Raw genomic sequence first — 24,099 nt, 5'->3', positions numbered from 1 at the left:
TGATGTGCTTTACTACATAAAAATTAAGAACTTCCATCCCTTGAAAAGAATCACAAATAAGCAAAAGGTGAGCCATTCACAGGTGGTGAAATTGAATTCCAGTAAGTTAAGTAAGTTGCCTGAGATCTCACGCTAGTGAGAGCTGACAGGCAGACACAGAGCAGGCCCGTGGGCATCCGTGCTCTGTCCCTATGCCTCCGCACCTGGACGGAGCTCCCTTTGGAAGCAAGGTTATGACACTAGGTTCATTACATTTTACTGTGTTTCTTCAGCATCCACTGAGTGCTGGGAGCCTAAGAAATGGCCTCAAACTAAACTGCATCATGTTCAGACATCTGTTTCCCCAATTCCCCAGGAATCGGCCCAACACAATTTCCTTAAAATCCCAGGATAGGCTTGAGCCACGGGTTCACAATCTCAAACATAAGATGTTTCTAAACTCTCAGGAAAATAATTTTCTTCATTTTCAGTCAGGAAGCACAAAGATGGAAATTCATTTAAATTCTACAAAGCAAAGCAATTTTTTTCACCCTGGACTATATCTTACAACATTCAACATAGGGAACATTATTTCCTGAGTTAACCTTCAGTAAATGCTATCCTCGGATCCTGGGGAAGTTAATGTCTAGAGCAAGAAATTATATTCATTACAAATGCATTTACATGCTAAGATTGATCTTTAAAAGCCAGTAATTCTATATATATATTTAAATGCGAAAGGGGAAGAAACAGAAGTTATGAGTTAGCTTTTTAATGGAGTAGGACTTTTATTCCTTGGGCATATTTTTAAAACCTATAAAAACACCAAACATGTTTAAACAGAGATAATCAGTTTTATTCACTGAAATAACCCATTAATCAGTTACAGTATTTTTAGAGGAGCCAGTTAGAGAATGCCTGACTACCTGAATTCAGTAATAATATTAGAAGACTTTTCGTGTATGTGCAGGAAATGAGTATCTTGATTATTAATCAATGCATGCCTACCCGGAGAATGTTCCACATTAGATTTAACAAAATGAGAATATCAAAATAAGATGGAATTCATATGGAGGAACAGAGAAGTAGTTAAGTAAAAGGAATTTTTTGTAACACAACAGAGATGACCCTGTTAGACTTTTGTGGAATTTTAGAAGTCTGAATTTAGGAAGAAATGGTTGTTTTCTCTACAGCTTTGTGAACTATAAACTGTTACGCCAGTGTTGACATTTCAAGGTGATAGTTTTATTAAGTTAATAGCTGGCACTGGAATTTCTTTTGAAACTCCTGCTTCCTGACAAGATGGGGCCAGAATTACCCTCCTCCTTTTCCTCGGGAGGAGTTCAACACCATACCTTTCTCTGCAAGCCGTCTGCTGCAGGACTCAGACGTTTCCAGCAGTAGGGTTGAGCTGTGACCCTCAGCATATAGATCTCTCTGGTTTTGAACTGAACACTCAGGTTCTGAGAGCTTACCTACTACTGGGTCTTGGGGTTAGAGGCATGACTGTCAGGACAGGAGAACGTGGCACCTTGAGAAGCCAGGTCGCAGAGGCACATTTGGGCACCTCAGCACGGGATTTCCTGTGTGTTGAGAGGATTCTCGCACACAGGGCAAGAGTGCATTCTGGGGACAGCAGGACCAAACTTGCCCCATCCCATTCATTCCAGCAAGTACGACTAAGTTCACAGGGGTGAGGTGACCATGTGGAGCTAAGAAATGTCTCTGTGGGACATGCCTTGCTTAAATGTGGTACAGAAAGAATCCCTCTCCCATCAGGGAAGTACTGCAGCTTCGGAGGGTCAGTGAAGACACGGTATCAAGAGAAGCACAGAAGAGGTAGCTGCAGGGACAGGGAGGGCAGCCTAAATAGTTGGCTGGGTCAGAGCAGCAGCATGCATCTGACCCGCTGGGCGACCTGGGCCCCCAGCACCCTGTGTTCCTGGGAAGCCACAGTCCCCATGGCATCACTGGCCCCAGAAGCACCTGCACCAACCCAACCATCGATACTGGGTAGCTCAAGCAGAACATGACTGTGGGATGTTACAGACTTGGACCTGGCTAGCTATAGACAGAGCTATGTGAGAGAGCTATATCACGCATGCTCAGTACTTGAGACTCAAGCCAAACCCCTCTCTACCCACAAACGATCATAATGCAAACAGAATTTTCCACTTCATAAGAGTAATGAACCTGCAGGTGACAAGGGGGTAACTGTTCGGTGGGATGTTGTCTAAAGCTGAGGACAGGTTTCTTTTAGACACAGATAAGCACCTCTGGGGATGCTCAGAGCCATAAAAAGACAGGACTTTTCACCTTCGGGCATGGGAGAGGTTGGGTCTCAGGACATCGAGGCTTGAATACTGGTGTTTCCAGCTGGTGAAGCTGAGAACTTTAGGCTAAACAGAATAAGGAAAGGGACCACTTAAATTTGGTCTTTGATAGGACTGCCAGCAGAACAGAGAGAGCAGGCCGGCTTGAACTCCTGTCACAGAAACACAAGTGTGGGTCTCCCAGATGCTGCCCTGAGCCTAGGCTTTCTGTCCCTGACCTTCCACAGGCATCTGCAGTCACTGGTATATAATGCACTCCCTTCCTGGACAAACACTTACAGCCTCTGATAGCAGTAGTATGTGCTATCTGAAAATGAAGAGTGTGTTTCCAGTATTAGAGAGAGAGACAGAGACAGAGATGGAATGAACTCCCCTGTTCTCAGTAAATCTCAAAATAGAACAACCACCTTACCCAAGTTTACCATCTGTTGGCTGGTGACCTGCACATAAACAGATGGCATGATGGTTCCTGTGTCTGGTATCCAGTAGACGCTCACATCACAAGGAGTACTGGCACTCCAGGTAGAGTGGATAAATATAGGCTGCCGATTGATCCCCTCCTGTTTAGAGCCTTTGCTTTCCAGTGAACATGGAACTCTTGATGGGGAAGGGAAGAGATACTTACCCATATATATTCTGCACATGTTTTATAGGGGAAATTAAAGACTCTAATTTGAAGTAATAAAGATCCAACCCTTTCTGAAAGGCCTAAATTCAACAAGGGATAAAAGAGAAGTATATTCTCGCTGAGGAAAAAAATTAATTTAATGATCAGTAAAAGCTGTGCCACAGAATAGCTATGTAGATTATATCGAGATTATTCTTTAATTAAAAAGCACAAATTGCTTTAAACTATGGATTCTTTCATACAATTTATGATCATTTGAAATCTGAATCCAGGAGTCTTTCCCTCATTTTCACAGGCCATTTTATCCTCATCTTTGCATTTTACTGGCAGGAACTGGCTGACAGTTTGAGAGACTGATACTCCTGGGGAACATTTCCCCCAGCTGCACACCCTCCTCATCCCCTCACAACCAAACTGATCTCCCCCCTTCAGACACACCTGGTAGCTGAAACTAACCCAATCAGCAAGGCACAATAAAGAATTCCTGATGTGTAATAGTGATGTGAGATCATCTTTTAGGATTTGTTTGTTTGCATTTTTATTGGACCTTGCCGTTCAATACGGTCCAGTGCAAACAAGTCACTCACACTGATTTCAGATGCCATGGCAGGATGCGACTTCCACGTTTTGACCAAATAATTGTTCATGAGGCCGGCTCTGTTAGGGGATCTTGAAGTCTGAGAAATGCTGGGTTGACTTTTTTAACTTGATCTTTTATTAATGTTCATTTTATTTAAAGTTATTTTATTTGCAAATAGTGTTGAACTTTAAGTAGTTCCAAGAAGCATTAAAACAAAAACAAGACAACATTCCTTGTCTCCTGATCTCCTACCTTGTTCTTTTCCCCAGAGGAAAGAACATTCAACTCTTTCAGCTCTCTTTCCCATCCCTGATATCTCCAAATGAGATATATATGTAGCAACGCAACAAGGCTTTTCTGACAATTCAGGGTTACTCGATATCAATCCAAAATTGCAGAACTGAGAATGTTAGCACACTTGCATGCTCTTCTCTTTAACCTGCCAATATAATTTTATTTTTAATCAATCTCAAATTAGTATTTATATAGTTGTACCCACATAACTGTTTCTCATCAATATATACATTACGATTATATTTTCATTTTTATGCCACTTTTTATTGAAGTTACAGTTGATATATGTGTCCTTTTATCATTTTCTTTCATTCTCTTTGAATGTTTTATTCAGTCCTTTTAAACCCTTTGACAGTTGTGCGAAACCGTCTCCACGTTATTTTTCCATACATGCAGGTGCATCAGGAAATGCTATTTCCGTCTACTTCTCCCTCTGTCTCTGTTCACGCCTGTTGGGACCCACTGCCCCTTGGCTCGCTGCACGGTGGCGGCCTGAGCCTGGCTTTGCCATCCCTGATGAGCCCCTTCCCCCCTCAATGCTGTTATATTTTCTGTCCCCACACCGTCCAAGTCTTTCTCTTTCTTAGTACCCCCCCACACCTCCCATTTGGTGGAAATACGTCTCTCCTGAGAAAACGTGCAGAAGTGAACTCTTTTCACATTTCCACATTTCTGTATTCTGCCCTCACTCGTGAACAGCCATCTATTTAAATATAGATGTTTGGGTTGAAAATATGAATTTCAAAAATACTTCATCTTTCTGATTCCGGTGTCACTGTTGAGAAGTCTGATGTCTTCCTTTTTTGATTCTTTGACCTGTCTCTCTCCTCTGGGGAGTTTTTCAGAACTTTTCCTTATTATTGTTCTGAAATGTAACCTGGAGTGGGTGTTTTCTTCACCGGGCTGTGTCATTCCAGAGACAGTTCTCTGCAGACACTCTGTCCTGCAGTTTCTGGCTTACTCTTCCGGGGGCTCCCCCTTCCAGATGTTGGACTGCAGGCATCAACCCTCCCACTTCCCTTCCTTTCTCGCCAGTGTCCATTTCTCTGTCTTTCAGCCCCAAAACTGAAGGTTTCCTTAAATATTGTATTTAGGCTTTTATATATTTCTTATTTGGAAGAGTTCTTCTTTGTTATTTGATTATTTAAAGAACATCCTCTTCTTGGTTTATGAAGAGATTATCTTTCATCTTCCTGAGGCTTTAATTATGACCTCTCTGAAATAGTTTTCTGCTCCCTGTTTTCTTTGCAGCCCTTTTCTACTTATTTGCTCCTCATTTAGTCTTATTGCCTTCTGATAATCCTTGTGTGTCTCTCTATATTGGAGGGTGAAGTGCCCAAATGCTGATTGGAAGTTCCCAGGACAGGCAGAGCAGCAGATTGGTGGTAGAACAAGGGGCAAGCTGGATTTATTTTTGTTGGGGATCCCTAGTTGTCATTATCTGTAGGTCTTTTCTTTGGGGTGTTTCAATTCTTCCAGAGGAAGATCCTCCTGTCCCTTATCTGGAGAGGCACCATCCTGGCTATGATCTGGCACTGGATTAATGGAGGATATGGGAGGGGTTTCATCCAAAATGCCCACCATACTTAACACGCTGGTTCCATTCCGCTCCTCTTATCTGCCCCTCTCTGTGCCTGAGACCCATGTCTGCTATGATCCCGGTGACATCATGTCTGGCACTTCCTACTCTTGAGTCTCTCCAAGGTTTTGTATGGTAAACCATTTATTTCTTACCATTGCTTCACACATCACCTTCTCACTTGCTTAGTTCCTTTCAAATCTCACTGATGGTGGACTTTGTGTTTTCGGAGGGAGAGTGCAGGGTTTCTTCTTGTATTTTGGGGTGATTGTTAAGAGAAAAAGAGGAGGGAGAGAGATCTTTACCATGCCATATTGAAACCTAAGGCAAAGGAATTTTTATTTAGTTTTGCCTTTTTAAGCCAGCAAAAAACTCACCATTAATCATATTCTATTACTTTTCTTCTCCTAAAGCAGCAAATACATGGCATTCTTGATGTAAATATTGATTACATCTAAGCAGGTCCAGGTTTGGGCTATGAATCATTTTACTAATTGGAGCTACAGGAAAAATTGTTGACACTTGGTCTCTTAGGGAGGCTTATTAGCGTCAGAATAAAAAGGAGAGTATGATATTTTTCTAGTGTATTTTTCCATAATGAGCAACCAGGAAATATCATTTGCACTGACCACTAAACCTGCGTGAATAATTTGGGACCTGAATTTACTAGAATGTCTCCTTAAAATAATCCATTTCTGTAACAACAATTCCATACTTTCTCCTCTGTCACATCAGATTCACTGCTCTTTATATCCTATAATGTCTGAGAAGCATGACTTCTGCTGAATCTAGGCAGACGTTTAACTGACTGAGCCACCCAGGCACCCCAGGAAACACAAAGTTTCCTAACTTCTCTCCTTTCAGCCAGAAATCTGTGCAACTCCAAACACAGGTATGATTTCATTATTATTGTTACCTTGCCAATGTGTCTACCAATTTATTAAGGTGTGAAAATCTATGTCATGAGATAAAGGAATAATAGTTATGGCAAGGAGGCATAAAATAGCCCAACAGATTTCAAAATGAGAAGTTCAATGTGTACTTTGACCTATATCCTAAACGTTTCCACCAAGCTTGTCCCTTCATTATATATAGTTGACACTTGAACAACACAGGGGTTGGGACCCCGACCTCCCCACACAAACCAAAATCCACGTATGATTTTTAACTTTCCAAAACTTTACTAACAGTCTACTGTTGACCAGAAGCGTTACTGATAACATAAATAGTCGGTTAACACATATTTTGTATGTTACATGCATTACATACTGTATTCTTACAATAAAGTAAGGTAGAGGAAAATATTTTATTAAGAAAATCATAAGGAAGAAAGAATGCATTTACAGTACTGTATTTATCGAAACACATCCACAAACAAGTGGGCCCGTGCAGGTCAAACCCATGTAGTTTGAGGGTCAACTGTAGCTTTTCTTTCTTTCCCTTCTACTTTTAACTACTACTGGAGACCTTGGACAAGAAATCAGGAAAACTGCAATTTCCCTCTAGATGGGACATCTTGACTTGATCCCACACACGGGCAGGTTCAGCTTCCCCCCAGGGGGAGTAAGAAGCTCCTAATACTCCCCACCTCCCACCCCCTCCCCCAAAACCTAATACCTTAGTCACTCCTCTGGGTTACACACCTGCAAAAACCATGCAGTAAATGAGCCACTGTCACCTGCAAACAAAATACTTCCATGAACAAATGGGACACATGCAGGTAAATGTGAGCTGGTGACACTGGGATGTTCAAAGACAAACATCTACATTTTTAACATGCTCCCCAAAAGATTTCAAGTGTGGATGGCCCAGAGAGCATTTCTGAGAAACACAGGTCAAGGCATGGAAAATGGGGGTGTGAAGGTGCAGAAGATGGATGACATGGCCAGACACACGGGTAAGGAGGAGGAGAGCAATGGAGGAGCAAGGAAGGGTGGAAGTTTGACCCAGAAGCAAAATACAATAGATGGGAACAGAGGTGTCATAATGAAAATCAGCAAAATTAAATAATTCACAATGTTTTCTAGCTCAGCCTATCTGCAGTTGTTCCTACATTTTGACCTTATAATTACATTACTGACCTCAAAGATATTAAACTATATCTACTAACTAATCACACCAATGCATGGCCCATAACCATTCTTCAGCCAGTTTTCTCTTGTGTAATAATCTTCTCTCCTGAAAATACATTTTTTTATCTTGAGAAACTAATGGCAAGTGAATGAAGTGAGTAGCAAATTACAAAAATTTATGATGCCCTGCAATGTATAATCATCAAAAAGAACTTGAACTTGATCTGGACAGTTGCTCTTTTTATAATTAGTCTTAATACATAAATCTCTAATTATTCCTAGGCTCAAAGAATGTCGGTGTCAAAGGTGAGGAAACCCGCCTGGCTGCCCCGCCAGCCAGCAGCAGCGCCCAGAGGAGCCCTGGAGCCTGCAGTGCATGCCCTGCACCCACACATCCTGTAGGTACCCCTGCCTCCTCAGCGCTCACCCAGACCTGACCAATTAGCCCGGATACTGCCTGCCAATCACACGGAGCGGTGGGATGATTAATGCTATGTGTCAACTTGGCTAAGCCACATTACCAGATAGTTGGTCAAACACTAGTCCCAATGCTGCTGTGAAGGTGTTGCTCAGATGAGATTAGCATTTAATTTTGTGGATTTGGAATAAAACAGATCTTTCGCCACCACGTGGGTGGGCCTCGCCCAATCAGTTGAAGACCTGAAAAGAAAAAAAATTCATCTTCGCCAAGAAAGAGGGAATTCTGCCAGCAAATGGCTTTTGGACTCAAGCTGTACCAACAGATCTTCCCTGAGTCTCCAGACTGTCTGCCTGTCCTGCAGATCTTGAACTTGCCAACCCCCACAATCATGTGTCAATTCCTTAAAATAAATCTCTCTCTCTCTCTTTCTCTGTGCTCTCTCTCACACACACACACACACACACACATATATATATATATATATATTTTCTATTTGTTTTGTTTCTCTGGAGATCCCTGACTAATACAGAGACAACGATTTTCAGCTCTTAAATGTCTGGATGTCTCCTCAAATGAGCAGCTTTCATCAGAGCTACTGTCTGCACAGTGTTGGGTTGCCTTGTTTGGCTATAACATTTTTTCTCAGCACTCAAACATAGGTTCCAGAGCTTTTATTTTCTCTTAAACCAAGGAGAACTTAGAAATTTTTTAATCCAATCTTGTCATTTGCATTTGAATGAAACTTGGATCCACCTTCTGAGGGTCACACTAGTAGGACCAGCAGAGCAGAAACAAGAACCTGAGTCATGTCCCTCAGCTCCAGGCTCTTCCCTACAGACTTGTGCTGTCCTGTACTTCCTGTCTGACAGCCTCATTCCATCATGTGGTCTGAAGCTTTAATGCTTTTCCATGCCCTGGTTAACTAGACAAAGGTATCAGATCAATCAGATGCATGTTTTAGCTACTGGTTTACTAATCCCAATGGCTTCTAGATGGTATTCAGGGACATGGGGAAAGCTGGGTTATCTCTCCACTGGAGACATGAAAAATTTTGTTATAAGGAAATATGGACCCTACCGTCTGAATTCTGAGATTCCGATTTATGTAAAAGTGATTTATGAGAATACATCCCCAGGAAGAAGAAGTAAGGAGTAGGGAAGGAAGAACCAGACCAGGAAGAAAGGCAGGCCAAGTGATGGTGTCATATCAGGCAAATTCCCACAGAGGGCAAGTCTGATTCGGTCCGAGAGCAGCCCTGCTGGTAGTGTATGTCCCACCTGAGACTTGTCCCCATCAGGGGGCAGGGAGGTTGGATACCTCCACACCCATCAGACAGTGGTTGAGGAGGGGTAATGAAATCTTCAGGGTCTTCTAGAACTCTACACATGTGGCCGTCCTCCTTCAAAGAGACAAAAGTGATGTTGGCTAGGAGCTCAAGTAGAGCAGATGCCGATGTTCACCAAGGAGGAAAAGGCATCCTGGTGCCCGGGTGTGAAGGGGATCCCTTGCCGAGTTGGCTGCACCTTGACAAGTGGGTCAGAGCAGACTTAACACGGTGTCTGGTAAAGCACAGAAAGCCCCCCCGGCAAGCCCTGACTGGCCCAATGGGAGGTACTGACACGTACACCAAAGGATGTGTCCATCAGAGAGAATTACCACCACAGAGTGATGGGAACAGGGCAGTCAGGTAGATGGGCCCCAGGGCCCCCCACTGGCCCGGAGTCACTGACTTACTGAAAAGTTCATGAGCATCACCTGATAGCTCGTGCCTGTGGGACCACCCAGTGGGATCTGCGGACTCCGCCTCTGTCCTCACTGGGCAGCTTGTGGATTCTAACACAGCCTCTGAGGGAGCTCTGTCCAAGGAGAGAGGATGTGTAAGTCTACCAAACAGATCGTCAGCTGTCTCTACCGGAATATTTATCATCAAGAATAAGGAAATTGGCATCTGCCATTTTAGCCGTTGGATACATATGGTCAATGTGAGTCAGCCTCTGAGAAGTGGCCACCCCTTTGCGAGTGACACTGGACTTAGCACTCGGTTCCCTGGTGATGTGACACAGGGGAGGCTGTGCAGCCATCTTTTTTTTTTTTTTTTTTCCTACAGGGACTAGTCAGATAGTTCCAAATTTCTTTTTGGGATTTGAACTTCGATGGGCTTTTCTGAAGTGCAGCAGCAATTAAACTGATACAGGAGTTGGGGAACAACATGGCAGTCTTATTTGTGGCATTGATGGATTGGAGAATGAAGTTTAGCTCCAAGGCCAAAACAGGTGAGGGCTATGGCCCTGGAGGCAAGCTCCCCATCTCAGGCATAGGATGTGACAAAGTCTGCGCTGTGTGGTGGGTCTTCCCTGGTGGGAGGAACCAGGAGGACAGCACAAGGCTTGCCCCAGGTGGGTGGGCTGCCAGGGGACAGAAGCACAGTGAACCAGGACAGGCAGTTAAATCAGTCCTTGTCCCGTGGGAAAAAGACAGGGAGGGGAGGGAGATAAGAAGCACCAAAGAGTTCTCAGTGTTTCCCAGAGAGGCATAAAAAGCTCCTTTTTATGGTTCAAGGAAGAATAGGGCAGAGAAAAAGAAACTGTTCCCAGTACATGATAATGATCATCCTAGCAAATTCCCCACACACACCAATTTAAAATGAAAAAAACAAAAACCACAATATTATTTTTGGACTAGTGAGTTATTTTTCTTTTAATGATTCAGAAGGTAATTTATATCTGTGTTGTACTCTTAAGGACTTCATAATCATTCATAGCAATGTCTAAACTCTATAGTTCTAGATCTTTACCTTAATTTTATAGCTTTCACAGTTTTTGGAAACTTATAGTTCTAAATATTTATCTAATTCCTAATAAGTTCTGTAAATTCTAAATATTTATCATTAATGGGCAATCCTGTGGCTATGACTTAAGGGAAGGGGGGAAAAGCCCTAACTTTGAAAATAAAAATGCTAGCTGAAAAATCCTAATACGGCATGCTTCAGGTTCCTTATAATTAGATAAATAGAAGTTGAAAGCCTCACCTCTGTATTCCAATTGAGGAAAAGTGGGCATCCATTTATCTCAAGTTACAAATGATAGTCTAGAAATAAAGCTAGATATTCTGTTCTAGGTACAGCACTTCTGCCTTGCATGGCTCATACATCCAGTTTGTAGAGGAGGAAATTAAGACACTTGTAAGGACCACAAATAAGCAAGAGAAGCTGACAAGAGAGCAGCATAAGTTAAGGAAAACAGTCTGCTCTTTCTAATCAGTGACAGCCATAGGTATGGCCATTGGTGAAAAGAAAACCAGACTGTAAAAAAGAGAGGGAGAGAGAAGGTTCAGCCCAAGCTTGAGCTTCGAGAATGTTTCCCATGTGGTCCCATCCACGTCTTTCTCGACTTGTTACAACTTGTTGAGAGAGGAGCTCATTGTAAGAAAAGCTTTCTTTCATTCCAAGAAAAAAAATTAAAAATGTAATCAGGGTAAACCTGAACTTCTTTAATCGATGTCTATGAATACCATTCATTCATTCATAACATCTCATACATTAAGTTTTTAAAGAACGGATAAACTACAGAGGAAAGCAAAACATCTATTTTCAAAGCAGGACTAATCCCAAGAAAAATAATCTAATACATGACGTTTGTCTTCAGCCCTACCTCCCCTGCTTAGTCTTTCAAGATAGAGACGCCCCTGCCCCTCTGGTCACTGTCCTGTGCTTTTCCACCTCTCCCGTATAAAACGTGTTTTAAGTGATGGTATGATGACTTCAGTCGCCTTAATCTCATGCGTAATAAGACTAGGTAACAGTAAAGCTACACGCATTAACATAGTCATGAGTATTTGCACCCAATCAGAGAAAAAGCCTCAAGCACAGGAGGTAAGGGTGGCATTTCCAGAAGCTGGTAGAGCAGCAAGATTTTGCAAGAGAGACTCTCAGAAAACCTCAAAACACAGTTTATAGACATACTCAGTCTTGAGGATGTAGGTAGTATTTAGTAATGAAGCCATTGTCTATTTCAACTTTATACAGGTTTCTCTAATTAAAAGCTAAAAGTCAAAAAATACCTCTGGGTCCATACCGGGCTGCTATTCCCCATGAAGAACCTTTCTTCTGGAAAAATCACAGAAAACGACTTTTCCCCTAGTAGCCATTGTAATTTATTCCTGGCGTGAGAAGAACATCTGCTATAGATTATATGCAGACATTTTTGTGATGTTAATGTGGTCAGAAATAACCAAAAGGCATTTAAGGAGATGAAGACATGTTATTTCCATTTCAAATAGGAATTTAATTCTAGGAGAACCACTGAACAACATCAACAACAAAGGCTTTTATTTATGTTGACCAATATAGATTCACTTGTAAAAACTGGGAAATGAAAAAGAGGAACCAGGAGATGAATTAGGTGCCATTATTATGATACCTTTTAGGAAGGTTGGAGAGAGAAGGTTAAATGGCATCTGGTGTCAACCTTAAAATAAGTATAACCTCTCCCTTTAAAAGCCTTAAACTCGATGACATAACAGCCTATTGAAATTCTACCTCTTCAGGCCAGGTTTTGGGTACTGTCCCTTTTAACCTTCATGAGATTGGTGGATCAATGCAATGATCTATGGGGATAAATGTTGGGAAGTGGTGAGAAATCACTTTGCCTTGCACACATGGCAATCCCGAGAGACCCATCTGGGTGCTGTGCAGTTAATCAAAGCATCCTACCCCAGCTAGCTGGATTTATAATGGCAGGTCTCATCCTCTAGCTGAGTCTCCCCACCCCTTACCACTTTTATTATTTGGGAGAATTGTATCAGAAGGAAGTCAAGCTTCACATTTTCCATTGATTTAAGAGTTTATGGAGTAAGTCACTAGAAAGAACAAGATGATTGAGGATTAATGCAATATTTTTGATAAGTTGCTGCTGTAAAACCTCACCCTGACCCAAACAACACTAGGGAAATGGAATAGGGGAAAGTGAAGGATTTAAATTTCAATCCATTTGAGTCTTTGAGACATCAGGTTTCCCAGACTCTATTGCCATACTTTAAAAACAAGAATTAATGAATGTAAAAATTGCCCTATTACTAGAGAATGTTTAACCTAACCCATTAAATTATTTGAATTATTAAACTATTCAGGATTGGATGAGAAAAATCATATCTCTGTTGACATGCTGATCTCTTCTCCTTTCCAATTCAGTAAGTGTCTCAGTATCTTAAACAAAATATAAACCTCATGTTTATATGGGATAAAGGCCATTTATTAATAAAGGTCATTCCAAGATTCTCTCCCTCTGAGCAAAAGGCACAGACACCCATGCATAACATTGTATACATAATAATTCACTTTCAACAATTTTTAACATCAGTATTAGTCAGAAAATTCTCTTCTCCTTATTCTCTACCTTTAGTTCTACATTTGTGACCCATCTCTCCCTAAATGGTCCTTTTTCTCTTTGTGGAGTCCACTTCAGACATCAATTCTTGATTGACTTTAGGTTTGTTCTAATGCACTTGATTCACCTGACGTAACTACACCTCATTATATGTATATTAGTTTCTAATGCAGCTGTGAAAATTAGCACAAACTTAACAACCTAAAACAATATGAATTTATTATCTCACAATTTCTGTGAGTCAGAAGTTTGGATATATGTGGCTGAGTCCTGTGCCTAAAGGTCTCAAAAGGCTGAGCCTTTGGAAAAGAATCAGAGTTCATTCAGGTTGTTGGTTAAATTCAGTTCCTTAAGTATGTAGGACTGGGGCTTCAGTTTCCTCATTGGCTACCAGCCAGGAGCTGGTGTTTGCTTCTAGATGCTACTCACATTCCTACTCATACTTTCCATGTGACCCCCTCCAGCAAAAGTGGGGTGAGTCCCTCTCACACTTCAAGTCTCTCTGACTTCCCCTTCTACAGATCTCTCAGGCTCCAGGGTATGTGTGATTAGAGTATGCCCACCTGGATAATCCAGGATAATCTTCTTATTTTCATGACTATAAATACATCTGCAAAGTCCCTTTTGCCATGTAGCAAAATGTATTCATAGGTTTCTAGAATTAGAGGCTGGACATTTTTGGAGGGTCATTCTGGCTACCATAATCCACCATCTGGAGCACAAAGATTCATTTCATGGGCATACAGAAAACAAAATGTAAAATGGCATACATAAACCCAATTATATTAATAATACCATTAAATGTGAATGAATTTTAAAAAATAAAAAATAAATGTGAATGACATTCCAATCACACTGTAAATAAAACAAAACAAAACAAGATCCAACTATATGCTGTTTATAGGAGACACACAGTAGATTCAAAGATACCAATAGGCTGAAAGTAAAAGGATGGAAAAGAGATATATCACATGAAGAGCAGCTTTAAGAAATTTGGAATGGCTATACTAATATCAAACAAAATAGACTTTAAATAAAAAATGTTACTAGAGACAGAGAAATTATATAATGATAAAGGGGCCAATCCATCAAAAAGTTATAAGAGTTATAAACATATATGCACCTAATAATAGTGCCCCAAAATTCATGAAGCAAAAGCTAATAGAATTAAAGGTAGCAATAAGTAATTTAACAATAATAATTGGAGACTTCAATACTCTACTTTCAATAACGTATAGAATGACCAGGTAGATAATCAGCAAGGACACAAAAGATTTGAACAACACTATATACAAACTGGACCCAACAGACATCTGTAAACATTCCACCTAACAAGAGAAGAACACACATTCTTTTGAAGAGCACATGGAATATTCTACAGGATAGATCCTAATCTAGGTTATAAAATAAGCCTCAATAAATTTAAAAGAATTGAAACTGGACCAAGTACATTCTCCAATTCCGATGATTTGAAATTGGAAATTAATGACAGAAAAAAATTTGGAAAATTTACAAATATGTGAAAATTAAAGAGCATACTACTAAGTAACCAATGGTTAAGAAGAAATCACATGGGAAATTAAAAAAAAATACCCTGACATGAATGTAAATTAAGACACAACATACTAAAATGTAGAGGATGTAGCTAAAGCATTGCTTAGAGGGAAATTTATAGCAGTAAAAAATATGCTAAATGTGAAGAAAGATCTCAAGTTGAGAACTTAACATTCCATCTTGAGACACTGAAAACAAAAGAGCAAACCAAATCCAAAATAAGAAAAAGGAAAGGGTAGAAAACAGTATTAGAGTGAAATCAAGGAAAGAGAATAGAAAAACAATAGAGAAGATTGACAAAACCAAGAGTTGGTTCTCCAAAAATATCAACAAAACTGACATATCTTTCACTAGACTAACCAGAGAATACTTAATTTACTAAAATTAAATGAAAGAGGGACTATTACTGCCAACCTTCTAAAAGAAAAAGAATTACAAAGAAATTCTACAAACGACTGTATGATGACCAATTATATAATTTAGATAAAATGGATGAATCCCTAGAAAGACACAAATTACTGAAACTGACTCAAGAAGAAATAGAAAATCTGATCCTCTAAAACCATAAAGGAAAATCTAGATGAGCATGAGTTTGGTGATGTCTTAGTCTATTCTGGCTGCTATGACAAAATGTCACAGACAGGGTAGCTCATAAACAACAGAAATTTATTTATCATATTATTATTTATTATTATCTGGAGGCTGGAAGTCTCTCATCAAGGTGCCTGCGTGGCCAGGTGAAGGTACTTTTCCGAGCTATAAATTGCCAACCTCTCACTATGTCCTCACAGGGTGGAAGAGGCTAGAGATCTCTGGAGTTTCTCTAATAAGGGCACTAATCTCATTCATGAGGGTTCCATGCTCATTACTTACCAAGCACCTCCCAAAGACCCCACCTTCTAATGCCATCATTTTGGGGGTTATAGGATCTTAACATGAATTAGGGGGCAGGGCAGATACATTCAAACCATAGCAGGTGATGAGTTCTTAGACATGACATCAGAAGCCCAATCCAAGAACGAAAATATTGATAAGTTGGAATTTATTAAAATTTAAAATTATGCTCTGTGAAAGATACTGTTAAAAGAATGAAAAAAAAAAAAAAACAAGCCATAGATTAGGAGAAGATGTTTTCAAAACACATATATGATAAAGGACTTGGATCCAAAATATACAAAAACTCTTAAAATTCAACAATAAGAAAACAACCAGCCAAATTAAAAAGTGGGCAAAAGATCTCAACAGACACTTCACACTGGCAAGTTTACAGAGCAACAGGGACTTTTCATTCACTGCTGGTGGAAGTTCGAAATGGTGCAGCCACTTTGGAAGGCAGTTCGGCAATTTCTTACAAAACAACACACAGTCTTACCATACAATCAACAATCTCATGCCTAGGTATTCACCCAATTGATTTGAAAACTTATGTCTACCCAAAAGCTGCCTATGAATATTTATAGCAGCTTTATTTATAAAATAGCCCCAAACTGGAAACAACCCAAATGTCCATTGATAGGTTAAAGGATAAACAAGATGTCTTTATCCATACAATGGAATGCTACTCAACAACAAAAGGCATTAAGTATTGATATATACTAAGCATTTATCTTGAGCTAAAGAAACTGGACACCAAAAAAGTACATGATTTCATTTATATGAAGTTCTAGAAGAGGCAAAACTAATCTCAAGTGTTATAAATTACATCACCGATGGCCTGGAAAAGGGGTTAGAGATTGTTGCAAAGGATCCCAGGGACCTCTTTGGAGTGCCAGAATTGTTCTATGTCCTGACTGCGATGGTATTACATGAGTGTACATATTCCCAAATTTCATCCAATTGTAGACTTAAAATGAAAATTTTATTTTATGTAAGTTGGGCTTCAATAAAGTTGAAGAGAAAAACTATAGCAAACAAGAGCTATATGTTAATGAAGAATCAATCATTCTCAATTTCGATTCTCTTTCAGGATGCTGAAAACCTCTGATCCTGGTTGTCAATTTGACCACTATCTGGCCATTCATCTTGGGTGATATGATCACCCCATATCTCCTTGGAATAGTAAAAATATATGGAAAACGTCAATCTTAACTAAATATCTTAACTAAAAATCTCAATAGGCTAGACAGGTAACTCCTATTCTCTTCACAATTTAATCCTGGCTAGCACTAGCAAGATCCTTTATGTATCACTTCTCTGAAGCAATTTATACTTCTTTACTTTTCTGACTGCAGCTTTTCTTTTTTGCAAAACTTTCCTCCATATAACTCATGATTCCTTTGATAGTAGTGGGGGCTACAATTCTCCCAGTATGAGCTTGTTTAATATCCAAGCAATAAAAACTGAAAATAATTCGCTAAAAACCTGTGTGTTTTGTTGGGTTTTTTTAAAGATTTTATTTATTTATTTGACAGAGAGAGGTGGGGGAGAGAGCAAGCACAAGCAGGGGGAGGGGCAGAGGGAGAAGCAGGCTCCCTGCTGAGCAGGGACCCCCCAACGTGGGGCTCAATCCCAGGACCCTGGGATCATGACCTGAGCCGAAGGCAGGCACTTCACCAACTGAGCCACCCAGGCGCCTCAAAACCTGTGTGTTTTGTCAGCTAAATAATCCTCCCTTATTGGCTTTTTTAGCTCTAGATATTTGGAAGAATCCATATCTTTATGATTATTCCTTTACCATCCAAATTAAGTCATCACGTAAATTCAGCCATTATGTGTTACCTAGAATGTAACAGATGGTCTCCTGCTTTTTTCTGTCTGAGCCCCTGTCAACTCCCAGGCAACTTTCTCCCTGGCATGTGAACTCAGTGTTCCCTAATCAAAAACAGATAGTCAATACTAATTTCCTCTGCAAGTCATTTTTTTTCAGGGTGATTTTTTTTTTTTTTAATTCTTGCTGCTATAAGGTAATCATACAGAAACAATTTGTGGCTTCCCTAAAGACATTTAATATATAGTCTACAGCAGTGCTGTCCAATACACGTGTGATGCAAGTCATATATGTGATACTAACTTTTCTAGTAGCTACAATATAAAAGTAATAAAGAAACAAGTAAAATTAATTTCAATAACACATTTAACTTACTCTAATATATCCGAGAAAGTATTACCAGTCAACATGCAACCAATTAAAAATTATTAGTAAGATATTTTACATTCTTTTTTCACAGTAAGTCTTGGAAATCCAATGTCTGTTTTACGACTGCACATCTCATTGCAGGCTAGTCATATCCCAGGGGCCCCCCAGAACCATGGGGTTAGTGGCTCCCATAAGAACAGTGCACCTCTGTAGTGACGGGTCTCTTTGAATAGACGGAAATGTGCTCTCAGAAGCAACCGACTTTGTAGGGCCCAGAGCCAGGTCAGGTAGAGTCTACACAGTGAAAATAGGCACATTTCCTTTTGCTTAGATCCAATTCCTTTAGTTAAGGGAAACTGGGAACCTTTTTGTAAACACTTTCCCAACAGTAGACAAAGATCTGGAATTTTTAAAAAAACAAATTTTAGACACACACTGGGGCGCCTGGGTGGCTCAGTTGGTTGGGCGACTGCCTTCGGCTCAGGTCATGATCCTGGAGTCCCGGGATTGAGTCCCGCATCGGGCTCCCTGCTCAGCGGGGAGTCTGCTTCTCCCTCTGACCCTCCTCTCTCTCATGCTCTCTGTCGCTCATTCTCTCTCTCTCAAATAAATAAATAAAATCTTTAAAAAAAAAAACAAACAAACAAATTTTAGACACACACATCTGCTTATGTTTCCAGGGCAGAGGTCTGGAAAATGGAAGAAAACATTCTGACACAAGTCAGGGCAAGAAGCAAGAAGACAGGATTGGGAAAGCAGGTGGGGCCTGGGTGCATACCTACGTCATGACAACAGCTGATCTTTTTCACCTTCTGATCTAAGGTAGACCTTAGAGTTACATTAACTCTAGTGCTCTGGGCCGTGCCAGGGGTGAATGATAATCTTATGAAGATGCGATCTGCATGATGTATGTCTTATAAAAATGCAAATAACCAGGGTGACCTCGAGGCTTTGATAAACTGTCATTCTTGATCTCTGTGTATGGACATTTATTTTAGACTGAAGGATTCTGAAGTCCTTCGGCTAATCAAGGACCCACTTCCTACTGCTTTTAGGAGAGCTGTTAGGAGCCCTAGTATTCACTGATGAGAAAGAAACCAAAAGGTCACTTACAGAAGTCCCTGCTGGTACAGAACCACCTGGCACAAACAGAGGATGTCAGAACTCTGCTCACAAGATAGCTTGGGATGTAAAGTAGAGAAAGGAAGCCCAGCATACCTGGCTCAACAGCCTGCACCCAGACAAAGCCAAGCTTTGATAGAAAATTCTGGAAATTCTGTTATCTTAAGGTCCATATTACCATTAACATTCCTTTTTCCCTTACTTTTTTACTAGTTGATCCGTTTCTGCAGCATGATTACTAGGGCCACGATATAACCAGACCTTTTGGTTAAATAATATTGACAAGCACCTGTCTATAGTAGTCTATAACACTGGTAAGTCTATACCAATATTTCAATCTATAATTTTATAAGTATATCAATTATACATTCTATAAACATGAGTTTATACCAGAGTCACAAAAATGGTCAAAACATGGGATCTCATTCAGGCAAATAAAGAGAGTTCTCATATATCCATCAGGATATATGGTGGACGATAGGACTAAAGCTTCCTTGTTGTGGGTGGGCTTTCTTACTCCTCACCTGGGCCCACCTTCTCAACTCCATTACTGAGTCTCCTGCATTAGCAATCAGCTAATTTCATCTACGTTTGTCCTATACACATTTTCAATTGACACCCTTGGCTGCCGATTCTATACAACTGCCCATCTAGAATAATATGTTCCAAAATTACACATATGCCCTCTACATCCAATAAAGTTCAAGTCATTATATAATTAGAACACTTTCTATATTCCCTAATGAATTAAATGGAGGGCTAGTGGTGAAGAAGGAGGAAGGCCTTAAGAAAGAATATGTTCCCCTTGCTGACAGCTACAAACGCAGACCTAAGAATTTGGGAAGTCACTTAAAATAAATTATCTCAAGGTCTTGGATCCTAGATGATGCAGAAAAAATGAAAAAGACCACTTCGCCAATTACGTCTTCTATCTCTCTACCTGAAATGTTGATGGCACAAGAGCAGATACGGAGGCCTTAATTAAACAAGGAAAACGTACCGATCGTGAACACCCTGCCAAGCATTTCTCCTTCCCACACACACGACTCAGGACGCGCACTAGGTAAAAGCAAGAGCCTTCATTTCTCCTTCAGAAAACGCTGCAAAAGGCAGCAGCTTCTCACCCTCGGCCCCAGCCAACACCACACCAGGTCTCAACCCCCTTCCCTACTATCACGATGCCACCTCACAGCTAGGGGTTGCCATAAAGCTCTCCTTTTAGGCCACCGAAGGGATGACATTGGAGGCCAATCCTCCCTTCCTGGAATGGAGCCGGAGCCAACCTGTGCACATCACATCTTCTCCCGAGCATCATTAAGCAAACACAGCACAATCCTTCCACCCAGGTTGCCTTTGCACCGTGTTAAAAGTCACCTTGTCATTTCTACCGAAAGAGCAAGATGGCTCAGAACCTTGTCCCTTAGCATTGCCTTTGATTCCAAGAAGAAATCAGATGTGCAGGAAAAATTCAGTGGCCCTAGTAAAGAGTGAAAGCAACCCCAGAGAAACTCATGAGAGGAGAGGACGTGGGAGCTGCTCATTGACATCTATTGAGCCAGTCCCATGCTATCCAAACCAGCAGGATTTGTGGATTTTCAGCCAAATAAACACATTACTAGAGCTGTAAACATAAAGTAGCTCAGTTCTTGGACTGGCCAAAGCATTGGAAGATGCAGGATGATGCCTTGCTTGTCTCGTGGCTGCAGAATTGTTTGAATCTCTTCCTAGTTTTGTGGTCACCGGGTGCTAGTGAGAGGTGCTTCCGGGAGATGCAGTACAGCAATATGGCTGATATTTCATGAGTGACTACACTCTGTGCTCCCTTTAGTTCACACAGTGAATCCTCACAACCACCAAGTTCTGATCTCTCCCATTTTGCAGCCTAGGAAACGGAGCCATGGAGAAGCCGGCCTACTACTCAGAAGCATCCACCCGGGCTCTCATTTGAGCCCGGAGTTTAGATATATATGAAATGATTTACTGACCTTACAATTAATCTTGCCCTGGGACTTAGCCATGGACAGAAGGTCTGGAAACAGAGAGCCGCTGCCGCCTTGGAAGCAGCTGGGGCCTGGGCCCTGCAGCGGGGGTGAGCTGCTCCTTCTGATGGCAACTGGAGGAGGGGTCCCTACCCCCCAAAAGTCATGGAGAGAAATTTCCTCTTCCATGTCTTCCATGGAAGCAGCACAAACTCCAATGTGGATTTTGCACCAACACATGCTTCTAATCTCTCTCTCCCATCTGCACGTATAAGACAGTCCTAAAATTCACATAATTATTCCATATTACCCTTTAACAATTGGAACGTCACTCTGCTATTCAGCCAACTTTTCTGGTAACTAACTCTGGAAAATGAAGGCAATAAATAGATGCTTGATTATTTTTAACATAAAAAGGTGTATTTCTAATGAGTCATTTGCCCAATACTTAAAGAACTATTATGCTCTGAGAGACACTGGAGAAAATTCTGATCACATGAAAGCTGGTGTTAGTAGTAAATTATTTATTTACACACTATGTATTTTATAAGATTTTTAAAAATTATTATTGCTTCCCACCAAATTTTCTCTGAAATGTAGTATTTCTATCCTAGGCAAATATTAACAGTAAGTTCAAACCAACCTCTCTCCCTCTCTTTCTCTACACATACATACACACACATGCACGTACACACATTTTCAAGCTACCCTTCAGCTCTGCAGAACTAACGTTAATTATTTTTGTTTGCTGCACAAATATAAAGGTAAAATATCCTCACTATTCCTACAAATATTGACAATATGCTAACATGCATAAAATCAGAGTTAAACTCTTTCCCCAGAATCCTACTCCTTAGGAAGGGCAGGGGGAAATGGGTGCAGAGTGTGTTTTCCCCTAAGAATATACATACCCCTTTGATGTAGTGTAAGGCTTACAGAGTGAGGACTCACCTCACCCAGCTCATGGGTCAGGACCTGTTTACACACTGAGGATGCTTGAACTCATTCTCGCTCCAGGAATAGGGCACCTGACACAGTCTACAGAATGAAACTGAGTTTCATAATCGTGCACATAATCAGGACTCTACTCTGAGCTATTTATCAAGGGAACGATATGCAGTGATCATTTGATTACCATGTCAACTTCGGTATTTAAAATATTGCTTTAGATAGAATTTGTCTTATGTATTTACCTTCTAAATGTGTACTATTTGTGGATTCAAAAATACAATCACATTTTTGCAGTTTTTGCAAACTGGTGACCTGCTGGTCTTCTCCCTCTTTCATATATGTTTGTTTAGCCAGAACCATAGGTGTTTGTTTTGTAATTTATTCAATTTGAATGCTCTTAGGCAAATTATTCATTTTGTAGTCTCCTGTAGTCCTTACCAGTCTCGGCGGCCCAATATTGAACACTGATGGCCAAGAATTTAGGTTCCAGTTTATGTCCTTGCCAAGCCCCTATAGACATAGAAATCTGTGGCCCCATCTAGTTTTAAGAATGTCTCTTCAACAAAGCATAGATTCTGAGGACTGTTTCGTTTATGCCATTTTAGGCCACTTTTAACCATTTACACCTTCAAAATTATAATGCAATTTCCAGGCATATAAATCTTACATATATATATACATATATAGCTTACAAAAGCTATAGTTCTAGGATTCTAGGATTTAAATTTAAAAATTGGTAGAAGTAGATTATTATAGAAACTTACAATGAAGCTTAAAGTTCATATTAAAATCTTCTTTAATAGAAATTGGGCAATAGGTATTAGGCACTTCCTTTTAAGAATTATAACAAAAATATCTTAACCAATTTATAATTTTCTTCATTGTTTTGCCCATTTTGGATTTTTAGACTAGTAACCTTTCTATCTTGTCTATATTTAAAGTCATCAACTCAACCAATGTTCATCCACAGAGAAGGAGTGAATTATAAAAGAATATTAATATTTATTAATAAGGTCTTAATGCTTCTGAAATTATACTGTTTTATATTCTAATTATTTAAAGTAGGAGGACTTCTTTTTCATTTCCACCTGATAGTGAAAAATGGTTACCATATGTATTTTAATCTCAAAAGGGAAACTTGGGTCTCCATCAATAAGACTGAACTTCCTCCTAGAATCTGGTTTAACACTCTGGATTAAATAAAATAAATTGATTAATTAAATTACACAAAATCTACTTTTACTGTGAGCACCCAGAAGAAGGTGACAGCAGATTGTAGCTGCTGAAGCCAGAGCCATAGAAGTAAGACAGAACAGAAGATAAAGGAGAGAAGATATGTCAGCATGGGAGCCCTGGCCAGAGATTAGTAAAAATGCAAAGCCTGGAGCACAGAATAAGCCAAGCCCTGTGAAGTAGAAGTGAGGGAGGAAAAAATCAATCTATTCTACCACACTTACTGAACAATTCCATGTCCTTTTAGGTGCCAGGGACTCAGCAATGGTTGCAACCCTTTTGCCGTTAAAGCCAATCAGATCATGTATAAATGGGGGAACATCTGAACAGTGATAGGCCAACCCTCCATGGGAGACGGGGTGTCACAGAATCTAAAGGTAAAGCACAGTGAATGACCAAACTCCCACCCAACAGTCCAAATGCAAGTTATATTCAGGACCCAACGAGACCTGGTTTAATCGGAATACACACCCTTTGAAATCAGAGGTCACTTATCACAGAAAGGGGCAATGGAGGTTGAGAAGGGGTCTGCTCTGTGGTCCAGAGGCTTCACAGGGCCACGGTGCTGCTGGACGGATGGATGAGACATGTCCACCCAAGGCGTCTAGTTGACCTTAGACCAAGGTTAGCCTGTGGGGCAAGAAGATCTTGGTAGCAGCTATCACCAAGTGGCAGTAAAAAATATCCAAACCATATAAATAGGAAAATTGCCAACAGGAAAAGGGGGAAGGTGTCCCATTTGCCTGAAAGTTCAAGACTTATTGCTACAAATGATCCACAGTTCTAGAGGTTTCCTGTGAGGACAGCTGTTTTGGAAAGCATTCCAAATGACCAAGCTTGAACTGTGACCCAGTGAGTTGCCGTTGTTTAACAGAGATGAGTCTACTTATCCTGCAGGCAAGGAGTCAAGGTAG

This window comes from Leptonychotes weddellii, chromosome 13 (genome assembly GCF_054177405.1).
Source record: "Leptonychotes weddellii isolate Sample4059 chromosome 13, ASM5417740v2, whole genome shotgun sequence".
In the NCBI taxonomy this organism is placed as follows: domain Eukaryota; kingdom Metazoa; phylum Chordata; class Mammalia; order Carnivora; family Phocidae; genus Leptonychotes; species Leptonychotes weddellii.
The sequence above is the reverse complement of the archived record's forward strand: the minus strand, read 5'-3'. Positions refer to the sequence as shown.